We start from the raw sequence: 13152 nt of genomic DNA, 5'->3' as shown, positions 1-13152 counted from the left end.
TTTAAAATTAAAATTCTGTCATCATTTACTCACCCTCAAGTTGTTTCAAACCTGTATTAATTTATTTCTTCTGCTGAACACAAAGAAAGATATTTTGAAGAATGCCAGTAACCAAACAGTAGTCTGTACCCATTGACTTCCATAGTAGGAAAAAAAAATACTATGGAAGTCAATGGGTTCAGACTACTGTTTGGTTACTGACATTCTTCAAAATATCTTTCTTTGTGTTCAGCAGAAGAAATAAATTAATACAGGTTTGAAACAACTTGAGGGTGAGTAAATGATGACAGAATTTTAATTTTAAAGTGAACTATCCCTTTAATATGTGTAAAATATATATATTTTTCCTGCTCACTGCAATGTACTGTTATATCTTTAATGTATTTGTTTATTTATTTTAATCCTTTTTATTTAATTAATTTGTATTAATTTTAATCATTTATTTATTTAAATCAAAAGCATATATTTATTTATTTTTTATATTTATATTTTATAAATATATTTATATTTTATTGTTTTTCTCTAAACTTTCCCACAAACCCCTTATGGTCACCTGGGGCTCCACGTTTGAAGACCTCTGGTTTAGCGTTCCTAAAATCTGCCTTTTATTTTGTATATTTTTATAGCAACACAAAATTTGTCTTAAAGGGAATCCTGATGAGTTAAATTGCAAACTGTATGAATGGACCCACGTTTTTGGAATATTTTGGGCATACTGGATGTAAGTCTGCAGGCCAAGGTGACAAATTTTACATTTGAGAGTTTTTAGCATTGAAGAGAAAAAGAAGAATGTTTTTGTTTATGTTGAAGGGTTATATATATATATACAGTAAGATAAACTTTCTATGTTTATTACATTTTATTATTCTATTTATATTTTGAACTACAGCATTTCCACCTCAGTGGTGAGTTGTGAAATAGTTTATTTTTTGCCTGTGTCAAATCACGTTCAATTGTTATTCTCATTATTTTGTTCCATGGAGACACTGTATTTTATTTCTTCTACCCAGAGAAAAAAATTACAATAAAGATTATTCCCACCATTATTCAATTCTGGTGTTATTAACAACACACATATTGATCGAGTACAAATTAAATATAAAATAAATTCAGGGGTAACAGTAAAACATATAGCCTATATATATATAGGCTATATATATTTACTATTTACTATTATTTATTATACTGTTTGATTTATGAATCAATAACAAATAAAGATGATGTAGATGATAAAAATCACACAAATGCTAAGTTCTTAGAAGAAACATTACATTTTGTACAAAAATCCAGATTTTTTTTTTTTTTGCAATAAAAAAAAATGTCAAGTGATGTAACCAAGTGAAAAGTACCAAAATGCTTGCCTTGAACTTTACCACGTCACTTAATTATATTTTCAAAAGCATTTTCAGACATGGCTTTCAAGGTAAAATAAATATATTGCAACTGGAAAAAGTGAATTTCATGACTTCAAAAACGCATTTTTGATTTGCCTATACACATTTTTTTTAAAGAAATAACAAGTCATACCAACTAGCCTACTTATACAAACATTTATTTTAAAATAATTCAAGAGTAAAAAAAAAATCTCCAAACAGTTACACTACCTTGACAAATGTGTCATTATATTATAGAGGTGAAGACAATTCAAATAATTTTGTATGTATTTTAATTATCTTACCAAATTTGTTTTGTTTGTCGACTATGTCATCTGAACAAAGAACCTTCCATAAATAATAAAAAGACAATCAGCTGGCACAAGGGTTCTAGCCTCCTCACCAGACTCTGCTCACCACGTGACGTGACATCTGCTGGTTATAGCAACTAGAGAACGCCAGTAATATTGATGTAGAGAGAAAGGATCGTGGTGGCACAGAGGAGTTCACACGGCAGCAGTACGCAGTCGCTTCACCAGTCGGAGCTCCGGTCTCCAGCGCTGCCGTTACGCACAGGTTCATCTCATCACCAAGCACCTGATTTACAGAGACAAGTACGCGGATTTTCGCCCTCTTTATGACACGATGTAAGGCAGATATGTGGGCTTTCCGTTGAGGGATATGGTCACTGCTGATCTGCCAAAGTGGAGCCGCGCGTATCACGGATCGGGGCGCTCCTGCAGGGTCTAGGATGCGCGCCCGGAACATCCCGATTCTTACCTGGGTTCGGGGGTGACCAGGAGTCCACTGCCTCTGGTGGGCGCAGAGGCGGGAGGAGGTCGCAGTCGACCCGCACCAGGATGCCCGTGATGAGAGGTCTGCTGGCCCCGCAGAACACCTTCCTCGACACCATCGCCACCCGTTTCGATGGCACCCGTAAGTGCGCAAAACGTACCAACTTACATTTCCTTCACCAAAGTGTCAAATGCAAAAATGCAAGTGTTTTGAGCTAATTTAACATCCACCCTAAGGTATTTGCAACAGTGCGTAAAGTGAAACAATTGAAAGCTCTTAATGCATGCGCGTGGAGTCATTTCGTGTAGCAGGTTACATAGTTGTCTCATAACATTGTTGTGGGTTGCTGGCATGCCATCGACAGGAGTCATTCTGACATACTACATTTAACACTATTTTAGACAACATTTTAGCATTATTTTATAATTTTATGCATGCAGTTTTATAGTCTCGTTAATTGCATTAAACATTTGTACTTTTAAAATTGGACACATTGCAGGACTATTTGTGAACTGCAAAAAAGTTTAAATATGATTTTTTTTTAAATATATTTATAAAAGTTAGGTTTTGATTTAAAGGTAATGTCCACGTTATTTGTCAGCTCCCCTTCAACTGTTGTGCAACACAGAGTTAAAACTTAATCAATCTTAAAGAAAGGGATTTATACTTTCATTCCCCGTCTTGCTGCATGAGTTCGGGTTGCTGCGTATCTGCTTATTTTAGACATTCTGTGGAGTGATCTGTTCCCTGTATCCCTAGGACATTTTGTCTCATTTTCTTCTCTGCATCTAAAATAATGACATAATCTGGAGAATAGAAGCAATGTAATAGGATTTCACTGTGTTTTTAAGAATACATTTGACCTGACATCTGGAAGGCTCATTGAGGGTGAAAGAGGTTAAAGATCCTTTAAAGAGGGAAAACAGGTGCATCTGTCTCTCCACAACTGCAGATGATTGTGAAAAGCCTCACTTTTGAACTCTATAAACCATTGAGAGTGAGTCTGCAGAGAAACAGCTCTTGTTTAGTTTGTAAAGTATTTTTGAACAGAAGGGATGAGTAACTAGTGTGCTGTCCGGGTGAGCAGTGGGTGTGTAGGTGGATAGAGGGTCGCTAACATGCAGCTTCACGTCCAATATGCAACTGTCCAATGGTTGAGGTGGTGTAGTTTAGTGGTTAGACTAGAGGGATATTCTCGTTTCAGTGCAAGTTAAACTCAGTTGACAGCATTTGTACCATAATGTTGATTACCACAAAACAATTCTTATTTTCCACAAATCCCTCTTTCTCCAGAGTGAGGCACTTACAAAGGAAGAAAATGAGGCCAATCTGTAAATGTAAAAATATACAGTTTTAATAGTATAACCACAAGACATAAACAATATGCATGTTGTTAACATAATTTTGGTGTGGGAAAAATGCCTACTAACCTTTACATTTTAAAACTTTGTTGCCATGACAACGAAACTTCATAAACCTGTAACCCAGGGTGGCTACCATTATTTAAACAGTTTTACAGCTCAAATAATACAAGTTTTAACAGAAGAATTATTTTAACAGTTTTTTTTTTAACAGTGATAGGCACATCACTATCAACTAGCAGTTTAGGAGATGTGCACTTTTTATCATTAACTTATCCTGATAAAACAGATGCTTTAATAAAAAATCATGACTGAAAACGAAAAATAGCAAATAGCAGGTAAACACCATCTGGAGATCCTTTGCTTTGTTGTGGTCAGAGCTGGTAAAGACAAAAACTCAGATTAATGTCTGTCACTTTGTCACATACATGATTAGGATCGGCTGCATTTAAACTCAACGTGACGTGCACTATCAAAGGTTTTATTCTGCTGTTTGATGCCAGAGAAAAGGAGAGAAAAGAGCGAGGGAGAGTTTTGTGTTGTTGGTGTGCTCCCATTTGAGAGGAGTTCAAAGACAGGCCCATAGAGAGGGAATAGACACTGGTAAACACTGGACTTCACTAATGCTGTGGGGCACCTCACATTCACACATTCTAACAGGAAGTGACGGCTTCAGCCTATATCAGGTCAGATATTTTGAGTGTATACACTACTAGTGATGGGTGAATCAATCTTGAAATATGATAGGCTACTTCTGAAAATTATATTGAGAGGATAAATCTAAATAGGCTATATTATGCCGTGTTTTTTTTTTTTTTTATGCTATAGGCCTATTTATTCAAAATGTAGCCTGCACTGTAGACTATAACTTTTTTTTTGTTCAAAATTAAGTGAATTTAAATCAATACATCATCAATCCAATACACGTTTCAGACCTGACAGGATGGTTTTAGCGGGAAATCGCGTCTACGTCACTTGTCTCGTCAACTCCGGCCACTGTCCGCGTGTATTCAGTCAGTGTAGCATAAGTAGGTGTCACAACAAGTGAGAAAGGTTGACATGGAGCACGCTAAAATCTCAATCATCCGGGGAATCAACCGTTTAAAAAAAAACGCCGAACAGGTGTCTGCTTGCAAAAAGAGAACGTGACAGAGCTCGTATAAAAAGAGAATCAACATTGGCTGGGCTTTTCGGAGACGGCGAGAATTGAGGGATTCAAATGTTGTAAAAACGACGTGGAGATCGCATTGTTATTTCTAAACAGGTGAGTAAGTTATTTAATTCAAATTGCCATATGGTCTTCATAGACATTAAATATGTCAGTGCCATTGTTTAGTCTCAAGATGCAGGCCAGTAGCCTAATGTTTTTTTTTCTAAGGCATGTTTATAAAAGCTACTTAAATATCCTAATTGAACTAAGGCCTAATCCTGGCTTAATCTAAAACCTGTCCTGGAAACCGATAAAGCATGATCTAGGGTCATTTCATTATGGTTGTTGTAGCTCTGTGCTGGAATTTATTTTCAAGTAGGCTACCATCTATTAATTGGTAGGTATAGGCAGCTACAGTAACATCTTCAGATAGTAATTTATCAAATTGCTTTGCTTATATCTCTCAAGCCTAGTAGTGAATGTTTTTTTTAAAAGTAGGATAACTTTATTCATCCGCATAGTCCGTCAGAGCTGAAACACAACCAAAACTATGTTCATCCGCAAAATGCATGCGTTTTGTCTTTTAACCACTAGAGGGCCAACAATTAAATCGTGTAGCCTACATAATATATATATATATATATTAAAATCATATAATTTGTAACGTCTGTCAGAGTTCGAAAGTCTGCCCAGATGAAGAATAGAAAAAGACAGTGCCACCGGACTGGTAGTTCCACGAGTCTTTTATATATTTCCTCTCAGTCAAACACACTCTTCACATACATGCCGGAGAGCGAATGTTAACAGGGGAAATGAAAATACTCTAAAACACGTTACAAATCAAAGTGAAAGTAAACTCAGTAAAATAACATAACAGTCAGCAGTAGAGCGGTCATCTTTCTCTTTTCGTGAGCCTTCTCACTCTCACCCTGCGTGCGTGCGCGCTCACATACGAACAGCGCGCCTACAATAACGTACACCATAGAAGTAATCTTAAAGACATATTAACATTCATGTCATGAACACTATTTAACACTAGGTGGCCGTTACAAAGTGAAAAATATGAACATGACTAGAAAATAGTAGCTTCATTTGCAGTTATTTCACTCCACCATAAACAACAAAGGTAAATGTGACATTTATTATAGTGAATATTTTTTTCATTCTTTCTGTTTTTCAGTAAAACTGTATATATTGTTAATAAACAAAAATAGCTATTTTTAAGTCTGTTAATTTGTAGTGTAGGAATATTTTGTGGCTATTTAATGTTTATTGGCTATAATTCTATTTTATCCTCAGGAATTATGAAACTTATATTGGGAACATTGGCTTTGATCTACATTGTATTGAAAAGAAAACTCTAATTCTAAGGCATATCACTCCACCCCTATGCATTTATACAGTAATTTTGGTGTCTTCTTAGATTATACTGACCGACCTTACAACCATGCAAGATAGATTTGTGCTGTTGTTGTTGTCTACAAAAATTAGTTCTCTTAAGCATGAATATATCAGACTGTCAGAGATGTGTTGATCCCTATTAGACATCACATTTCTCTGCAAATGTAACTCTTGATCTCAGTATGAGCAAGCTAAATCCAGCCAGCCAAAGTGTTTGCTGTAAAGAGCTTCAGATTCAGAGAGAAAGTAATAAATTGATTCTGTCTTTGTCATCCATATTCAATCAAAGATTCATTCAGAGCATTCAACACATTTCAGACAGAATAAATGCAGGCCTTTCCATTCACCAATCACACAGCTAATTACACACCCCTAACAAAACGAGAAAAGTCATCATAATTAACTGCCTCTTGTGTCAAGAATTCATCTCGGCCTGTCTGAGCATTTGTTAAATCTCCAAAGAAACTGTTCAAAACATCAGAGTGATCCAAGAACTGACTTTAGCTGCACAGTTACACACACACACACACACACACACACACACACACACACACACACACACACACACACACACACACACACACACACACACACACACACACACACACACACACAAACAATCTCTTGAAATCCTCAGTATATTCAAATGTATTCTTGATTTGTAGTCCTTCTTTGAGAATGATATGTCTTTGTTTCACTGTAAAAAGTGAAAATTGAGGTAACCCATTGCCTTAAAATGATTAAGTAAATAAACTTCATGCTTAATCGAAACAAATAAGAAATGTGGAATTGTCAAGTTCACATGACTTAATTTTTTTCAGTTAAGCATTATATTTCTTTACTTCATTTTAAGGCAACAGGTTTACTACATTTTTTTCAAGTAAGTGAACTGAACACTTTTTACAGAGTTTTTTTTTTTCATGTTTGTGAAAGGTTTCTCACCAAGGGTGCCTTTTATTTGATCAAAACTAAAAACAGTTTAGCCTAATTTTTACAATGATTATTGCAATTCAACATAATTGCTTTATATTTTCAGATCAACATTTATTTTATTGATTCTCAGATGCTTTTTAGAATACAACAGAATATATCTGAACAGAATCACATTTTTTACCCCGATTGCATCCCTCCCCCCACCCCCACACTAAAAATTACCAAACTACGGCTTGAGGTCACAACATTTTTTTCAGAATACTTTGATAAAAAGAACGATTAAAAGAACAACGTTTACTTGAAATAGAAATCTTTTGTAACATTTTAAATGTCACTTTTTATAAATGTAATGCTTTGCTGACTAAAAGTATTAAAAAAAAAAATCTGACCCCAAACTTTTAAACAGTATGTATTCAAAAATGAAATCAAATGCAAATGTATATTCTTTATTTTTTGTTGTTGTTGTTGTTGAAGAATTCCTCATCTCGTCAAACCTCATCTCCCATATTGATATGGTCATAGTGCCAGAAATACCCTAATTGAGCCACAGAGTCCTTGTATTATCGTCTATATTAATTTTGTTCGTCTGCTCTCTGTAATCAGGTTAGAGTATGTTCACCAGATGGACCCTTTCTTGGCTTCTGTGTAAGTTGCACAAACTACACTTACACACATTTCTCTCACTTAAGGGCATCGAGTCTCCTGAAGACCCCCCTCATTCTCTATTGGTTCCAATCGGCCATTTTGGACAGTTTTCTTGCACCTGTGTGTAGCAGTCATGTCTGTTTACTTCTTCAGTCTCTCTCTCTCTCTCTCTCTCTCTCTCTCTCTCTCTCTCTCTCTCTCTCTCTCTCTCTCTCTCTCTCTCCCCTCCCTCTCAGACTTTCTTTGGGATGCTCTGTAGCTGTTAGGCGACCATCCAGAATAACTAAGCAACCATCCAGTGCACCCTAGCAACAACCAAGCAATGCCCTAGCAACTACTCTGAACACTCACGCAACTATTTAGAGAACTATAGGAACCAAAAAAACACTAGCAACCACCAAGTGATGAAATAGTAACTACTCTAAACACTGTAGCAACCATTCAGAGAACCATAGGAATTAGAAAACCCTAGCAATCACCCGCAGAACACCACGCAGAACACCCCAGCACCTATAGAAAATCTTAGCAACCATCAAGCAATGTCCCATTAACTACTCTGAACACTCTAGCAACCATTCAGGTAACCGTTGGAATCAGATCAACCAATGGCCTAGAAGTCACGCTGGACACCCTTGCGGTCAGGGCTCGACCGTGAGTTTTACTCCCGGTTTCACAGACAAGCTTAAGCCTAGTCCTAGGCAAAAATGCATGTTTGAGCTGTTTTAACTGAAAGCAACTTCCACTGGCATATCTTAAAATATGTGCTATTGTTTTGTCTCAAGATTGTTTTGTAGAATCTAACTAGCAATCTGACATGAGCTGGTCAGTGCAAGTTTTGCCATTGCTACCATGGTGAATTTTTGTAAAGGTTGCAGTGTGGAAGCAGAGAGGGTAACGGCAATCAACAAAATCTACAAATGTCCATTCTGTGTTTTCAAGCTAGGCGATTCAGCACAGGCTACGACTGTCTCATGAAGTTAGCATGATGGTCTAAGTGGAAGACTAAGGTTTTCTATGAGAGGTTTTTTTTGGTGTGTGTGTGTGTGTGTGTGTGTGTGTGGCTGAGAGTCTCTCCCCAGGGTGGTGTACTGACTCGGTTAGGCACAATCTGCCCCTCATTATAAAAAGACGAAAACATTGGTCACCGGTAAGACAACAATTCAGAAAGAAAGCAAGAGAGAGACAGGCTGTGAATGACCCTAGAGACAAGTCACATAGGGCATTCTGTGCCAACACGAGAAGCTTCAAAATTGACAACCCTGTCAGAACCCTTTGTGTATTATGAACATGAGGTCTGTGTGGAAACACTATGCAAAAAATTCACTCAGTTGTGCAAGCACTCAGTACACACTCTGCAGGAATAATATACGGTAGCAAGAATAGCCAATAAGTGCAAAACCACTAATAAAAACAAAAACAATTACGACTCTCAAATTAGATTCAAATTTTACACTAATTTGAAATAAGAAAACAGTGTATGGGGCAAATAAACAATATTATTTTGCACAATAATCTAAATGTATATATAGAATCTATGAACATTTATGGCATTTATATTATATTATATTATTAATGTTGTTTGATACGTTAAAGACTCTCCAGTAAAGGATGTGAAAAAGTCACTTGTAACCATGTCAATAGGAATAAATTGTACAAATATGATTACAATTTCATTCTGATTGTAAGGGGTGGTTTAAACCTTTTCTAATCTGATCGAGAAAACTTGAAGTTAACACTTGAAACTGGAAAGTACTACAAATGTGCAGTGATTTAGAGATGGCGAAATGACGAATGACGCATGGAACGAGTTTTTGTTGTAGTTGAATAAAGTGTCATAAATTTACATTTACATTTACATTTATTCATTTAGCAGACGCTTTTATCCAAAGCGACTTACAAATGAGAAACAATAGAAGCAATTAAACTAGCAGTAGACCAACAGTATGTAAGTGCTATAACCCTTCACAGTACAATCCAACGTACAGTATTTTTTTTTTTTTTTTTTTTTTTTTTTTTTTTTTAGAATAGAGAAGAGAGTGTTAGTATTACTGGATTAAGTGCTGCCGAAAAAGATACGTCTTCAGCAATTTCTTAAAAATGGGTACGGACTCAGCGGCTCTGGCTGAGTTAGGCAGATCATTCCACCAGTAGGGAACAGCCATGGTAAAGGTCCGAGAAAGAGATTTTGTGCCTCTTTGAGATGGCACCACAAGACGGCGCTCGCTTGCAGAGCGCAAGTTTCTGGATGGCACATAAGTCTGAAGTAATGAGTTCAGGTATGAGGGAGCAGTGCCAGTGGTTGTTCTGTAGGCAAACGTCAGTGACTTGAATTTGATGCGAGCGGCAATCGGCAACCAGTGCAATTTTGTTAGGAGAGGAGTGACGTGTGCTCTCTTCGGCTCGTTGAAGACCACTCTAGCTGCAGCATTCTGGATCAGTTGCAGAGGTTTGACAGTGCAAGCTGGGAGACCAGCCAGGAGAGCATTACAATAGTCCAGTCTGGATAGAACAAGCGCCTGAACGAGCAGTTGTGTAGCATGCTCTGATAGGAAGGGCCTGATCCTTCTGATGTTGTACAATGACTGTCGTGTCATTTTAAAATTATTCCCCTTCCACTCATCGTCTGTGAAGTGGAGCAAGACAACGTCACACCGGTCCTTGTTTCGGACTCTCATCCCCAGATGCCTTGTTTTGGGTGCAGGAATTTAGGGCGTTTTTTACTGCTTTATAAATTTAAGCGGCACGGCACAATGGTTTGTTTGCTCATCGTCTCCTAATTAGGACCCAAAATAAATAAATATTAAATCTGCTCTTTAAACAAAGAAAAGTAGCAATGTAGGAGAATAGTATGTGGAAACAGTGGGAAACTCTGTATTCGTACAGTGCACACATGCCAAAAACAATCAATTCCGTTTTGAAGCTTGTGACATATAAACGCGCACATCAACCCGATCACTTTATTTTGCGCTCATGTGAACACTACGTCCGGATTCATCTATCGGAATGAAGGTGTTCATGTAAAGGTAGCTAGTGTGTCCCTCCTGTATTCATTCACTGGATAATGGGCTAAATCTGACTAAATACATGCTGTCATTATGTATGAAGAGGCAGAGACAGAGTTGAGGGGAGAAAGAAAACATCAAACTGAGAGGCACTGAGCCTGCTGTACGGTGTAATTCTCTGAAAAATTCTCTAACATCATGACACATATGCATAAATACTCAAACATGCGAATGCGTCGTGCAACAAATTCCTTTGACAGCTTGAGTTTTGAAGTGGCTCTAATTTGTTTGAATTAATGAACTCCTTTTCACTGGTCTACTGGCAAAGCAGTGACAAAACTTCCCTAATTAATCAATAAAGTTTTCCAATTACTGTGGCAATCTGATTCCATTCAATGTAATGAATTCTGAGCAAAGTCCATGAAACTTTAATGCCATTAAAACTATAAAAAATAACTAGCAGGCTGCCTTTGGAAGGGAACCGTAAACTGTGGTATGAGACTAATTACTTTGATACCGCAGTATCTCTAATGCTACAATGGACCAGTTGGGCACAACACAACGGAAACAATCTACAACACAATGAGATCAAGCCACAACACAACAAAATCAAAGTCACAGCACAACGATAATGTTCCCGACTACTAGAGGGCTCGGAGCGCGGTTAGTTTTACTTGCCACTGTTCTATAGCAGTCTAACAAATACCAGTCTAATTAATACAAATACCACTTGATGGAATTGTCAGATGTTCCCTTATGTCTGGCTCACACTACAGGAGTTTTAAAATCCTAAACGATTGTGAAAACGAAAATCGAAATGAAAATCCTCAAATCTTAAACATGCTCACACTACAAGATTTGAAAATCGCAGCGCTTCACACACTACAAAATGTTATTAAGATTATCGTGCCAGAGAAAGCGCCTCATGTGATCTCAGTCTTGCTCATCCCGATTTAAAATCCTAAATATCAAACATGTTTGATATAATCAGGGCGGGCCTGATTTGTGTGAGAGCAGATTGGGAGGTGCTGCTGACTCTTCAGAACAGTGGCAAGGAAAACTAACTTTCCATATTCCGAGAGCCCCCTAGTGGTTGGGAGCATTACTGTTGTGTTGTGGCTTTGATTTCGTTTTGTTGTGGCTTGTTTCTGTTGTGTTGAGGCTGATTTCCGTTGTGTTGTGGCTTAATTTTGTTGTGTTGGCTGGCTTATTTCCATTGTGTTGTGGTTTGATTTCATGTGTTGTGGCTTATTTCCGTTGTGTTGTGGCTTGATTTCGTTGTGTTGTGGCTTGTTTCCATTGTGTTGTGGCTTATTTCCGTTGTGTTGTGGCTTGATTTCATTGTGTTGTGGCTTGTTTCCATTGTGTTGTGGCTTATTTATGTTGTGTTGTGGTTTGATTTCATGTGTTGTGGCTCGTTTCCGTTGTGTTTTGGCTTGATTCCGTTGTGTTCTGGATTGATTTCATGTGTTGTGGATTGATTTTGTTGTGGCTTGTTTCCGTTGTGTTGCTTGATTTCATTGTGTTCTGGATTGATTTCATTGTGTTGTGGTTTGATTTCATGTGTTGTGGTGGCTTATTTCCGTTGTGTTGTGGCTTGATTTCGTTGTGTTGTGGCTTGTTTCCGTTGTGTTGTGGCTTGATTTTGTTGTGTTTGTGGCTTGATTTCGTTGTGTTGTGGCTTGATTTTGTTGTGTTTGTGGCTTGATTTCGTTGTGTTGTAGTTTGCTTTTTTAATTTTGTTGCGTTGTGCAAAAAAGACACAAATAACTGAATATACATACTGTTTTGCTTACCATCTTTCTGATTTGTGTTGAACTTTTAGGTCACTTTATAACACTGGTTTACAGTGGGCTAAGGAGCACTACTTCAGTGCTTGCTGTTTTTATAAACTATATAGAACAATACATTTTCAAGGTTAATGGAGTCGCTTTGTTTTGTCACTTAAGTGGTCTATCAAGCTCTAGAAGGTTAAATATGTAGAGGAATGCCAAAGTGCAGCAGAAGCCTTTGAAAAATCTCTTGGGGACCAATAATGTTAAATTCTGAAGCTAATGCAAAATTGTAGATTTACTTCAAACAAAGGCTCTTAACCATGTCCAAATGTTTTAACCAATAACCAAGTGTCAGTCATTGATTGGAGTAATGTATAAAACAAATAAAAGGTTTTTAGAGAATAACTTTTCACTTGAGGGTCTCCAGACACTACTGGATAAGGCACTGCTTTAATCACAATGAATCCATGTATAAAAACTTCTGAAGCTCTTTCATGCCCAGGGCGGTGAAAGCTGAGGGAGTTAGAGAGAGCATTCAAGGTCATGACTACTGGTATTTCCTTGGTTTAACTTTGTACCAGCAGATGGATTTGGTATATTTGCTGAAATTTTATCACTTTTTCTACAATCTCATTATTTTTATTTTTACATAAGACATGATTTCATTTAGCTCCAAATGTGAAAATGAAACATCACTAAGCTTTCCCAACATAGCAA

General features: G+C 37.1%; 1 protein-coding gene across 1 annotated transcript in view; it reads left to right on the top strand.

Moving 5' to 3' along the window:
* The first annotated feature begins 4514 nt into the window (after positions 1 to 4514).
* Positions 4515 to 13152, top strand: part of kcnh3 (potassium voltage-gated channel, subfamily H (eag-related), member 3) — a 109676-nt gene continuing 101038 nt past the window's right edge. Inside the window, exon 1 of the mRNA XM_079617447.1 lies at positions 4515 to 4793. The gene's annotated coding sequence lies outside the window, so the exon portion shown is untranslated. The remainder of the gene's footprint in view (positions 4794 to 13152) is intronic.

This window comes from Phoxinus phoxinus (assembly GCF_949152265.1).
Source record: "Phoxinus phoxinus genome assembly, chromosome: 7".
Classification (NCBI taxonomy): domain Eukaryota; kingdom Metazoa; phylum Chordata; class Actinopteri; order Cypriniformes; family Leuciscidae; genus Phoxinus; species Phoxinus phoxinus.
The sequence above is the reverse complement of the archived record's forward strand: the minus strand, read 5'-3'. Positions and strand labels throughout refer to the sequence as shown.